This window comes from Octopus bimaculoides, chromosome 1, assembly GCF_001194135.2.
Source record: "Octopus bimaculoides isolate UCB-OBI-ISO-001 chromosome 1, ASM119413v2, whole genome shotgun sequence".
In the NCBI taxonomy this organism is placed as follows: Eukaryota; Metazoa; Mollusca; class Cephalopoda; order Octopoda; family Octopodidae; genus Octopus; species Octopus bimaculoides.
In genome coordinates, this window is record NC_068981.1 from 144439841 (window position 1) to 144443205 (window position 3365).

The 3365-nt window shown below is 37.5% G+C and overlaps 1 pseudogene; it reads left to right on the plus strand.

The window, feature by feature from the left end:
* The first annotated feature begins 1438 nt into the window (after positions 1-1438).
* LOC128249937 (histone-lysine N-methyltransferase SETMAR-like) lies at positions 1439-2449 on the plus strand (annotated as a pseudogene).
* Positions 2450-3365: the final 916 nt, after the last annotated feature.

Here is a 3365-nt window from a genome sequence, read left to right on the forward strand (position 1 = left end):
GTATTACTCATACACACAGCGTGCAAGCACACACACACACACACACACACATACACACATATATATCCATTTAGAAAGCTCGAAATAGTCTACTATTCAATCAAGCCACAAAATTGATAAGAATAAGAAAATATCTATTAAAGCCTACTTTTGATAAGCATTCGCTGCAGAATCCATATCAAAATCGTAGAACTTATTCAGTTTCTTCAGAATGAGTGGGATTATTCTAACAATGTCTCTTGTCATTCTTAGATCTGGTATTATATTTGGACAATACATCGCTCATGAGGTCTAATAATACATCGCTCATGAGGTCTAATAACACCGAACATGTATAGTTGTCACCGTACGGCCAAATATCAACCTTCCTTTCTTCAGCTTTCCGTATTTAATTAAGTTTATTAATTTAATTTGCCTTCCATGCTGTACTTGATCACAATCAGTTATTAAAGAAATATTTTCCTTTCTCGTCACTCACTATGAGTCAAATTTAAATGAATAAACATTTCTTGACTCACTACATCAAATATGTTGGTACCTAATTTTCTATATAATATAGTGGAGTATGTTTTACTCGTTCCAGTCATTGGACTGCGGCTATACTGGGGTATGTTGAGTGGTAAACGTATTTTACGGTCGGCAAATCAAGGTGATGATAATAATCTCATTTGAGGATTAAATAGGGGAAATTCGAAAAAGGGTAGTGGAAGATGCAACTCTTATTTATAAGCCAGATATTCTTATTCTGGGCGCCTCCACGCAGTCGCTAGGCCGGCTAGACATAATGGCTAAATTTCCCTAAATTGCAAGCTACTCTCTTAGTAAAAGAAGCGTATATTGAAAAATGTAATCCCTTGAATACCAAACGATAAGTTTGTTACGGCTGAAAGATTTTTAAACGAAAGGTCTCTATGTTGGAAACTGATTCAGAGTTAAACAATAACAACAAAAACGACGACGACGACGATGATAATAACATTAATAGTAGTAGCAGTAACAACAGAATAGACCTCATGTAGATGTCAGTATTAACATATTGGTTTTAGATTTTGCGCAAGGACAACAATTTTAGGGAGTGGATAAGTCGATTACATCGACCTCAGTACTCAACTGGTATTTATTTTGTCGAAATCAAAAGGATGAAAGGCAAAGTCAACCTCGGCGGAATTTGAACTCAAACATAAAGACAGATGAAATTACGCGAAGTTGTCCGACTTAACGATTCTGCAAGTAACGATTCTATAAGTTCGTTGCCTTAGTTAAAAGTTCTTGCCGAATTTTTAATTTTGATTTTAAATGTTGTATTTTCAAATTAATTTTCATTAAATTAGTTTGACTTTATATATCAATTTAAAGCCCGTTTCTCGTTCTATTTAATCGTATTACTCTTTTTCTTTTTGAATAATTAGACCATTTTTTCCGGAACGTTGAATACAACATGGACAAAAAGCAAATTCGCACAGTTTTCTTATTCCAGTTCAAACTAGGCCGAAAAGCTGCTGAAACAGCTCGTGATATCAACGATGCGTTTGGCCCAGGAACTACTAATGAACATACAGCACAATGGTGGTTCAAGAAATTTCGTAGCGGTGACGAATGTCTTGAAGATGATAAGCGTAGTGGTCGGCCATCGGATGTTCACAACGATCAACTAAAAGCCTTAGTCGAAGCCAATCCACGCACACCTGTTCGAGAGCTTGCTTCTGAATTAGATGTAACGCATACGACAATTTCCAACCACTTGAGATTGGAAAAGCAAAAAATACTTGAGAAATGGGTGCCGCACGAATTGAACGACAACCAAAACAAAAAACGCTGTTCTGAAGTGTCGTCTTCCCTTCTTTTACGCAACAAGAACAACCCCTTTCTCGACCGGATTGTGACTTGCGATGAAAAGTGAATTCTTTACGACAACCGGCGAAGCTTAGCTCAGTGGTCGGACACCGACGAAGCTCCATGGCACTTCCCGAAGCCAAAGTTGCACCAAAAAAAGGTCATGGTGACTGTTTGGTGGTCTGCGGCCGGTCTCATCCATCAGAGCTCTTTGGATCCTGGCGAAACCATTACGGCGGAGAAGTACTGTCAGCAAATGGATGAAATGCATAAGAAACTCTGACAACAACAGCCAGCATTGGTCAATAGAAAAGGACCAATTCTTCTCCACGAGAACGCTCGGCCGCACGTCGCACAACTCACCCTGCAGAAGTTGAACGAATTGGGCTACGAAACTCTGCCTCATTCGCCATACTCACCAGATCTCTCACCTACCGACTACCACTTTTTCAAGCATCTCGACAACTTCCTGCATGAGAAATGCTTCAAAAACCAAGACGATGCCAAACATGCCTTCAACGACTTAATTACCACCAGAACGCAGCATTTTTACGCTGCTGACATAAATAAACTTGTTTCACGTTGGCAAAAGTGTGTTGATTCTGATGGTGTTTATTTGGATGAATAAAGTTTTGTTTGAGCCGAGATATGTACATCTGAATATAAAGGTTAAAAGCCGAAAGAACTTTCTTGATAACCTAATATTACTACATTAAAAAATAAACAACAACAAAAACAAGGAAAATGAAGCAGCTAAGTTGAAAGAATTGTGTAGTGAGGAAAAACAATATTACTAAATGACTGATATAATGTTAATTATTTCAGAACGCGAGGCAATTTTGGAGATGTTTCGTTAGTATCTCAACCTCATTAGTAGAACATAGACAGAAACGTACAATTCTTTGGAAATATTCTTAAAAGTAATCCTATTTTACCTTAAATAGGCATTCCTTCGTCGTTATTGTAGTCCTCGTCGTCGTTCTCACAATTACCACAATCTTTCACCGCTTGGAAGGCTGATTGATATAGACGCAAGGAAACAAAAGACGTCATAACTCTTTGAGCATATTTATGACTTTCAGACCAGGTGTTTTTCTATAGAATTTAATTACGTTTCTTCTAGCATATTTGTATATACAGCAATATAAATGTAGTATGCCAGAAAGTTTTAAAAAAATAATAGAAATCTCATATGTTATACATTTCTTGCCAGCCAATTTCTAAACTTGTTTTCAATTCCCTGCAAAAACCATTTTGCTTTACTTGTATCCTTCATTATTTTGGAAAATCGTTGAATGGTACAGTTTATCATCAGGAAATGTGTTGAACTGCTTAACTTTTCTCTCCTGGAAAACAGAGTATCTTGCTCTGTTAAAGCAAACACACAAACACACACACACACACACACGCACACGCACACACACACACTCACACACACACACACACACACACACACACACTCACTTACACACGCACACATTCACATACACATACATACATACATTGTTGTTGTTGACACTCCGTCGCTTACA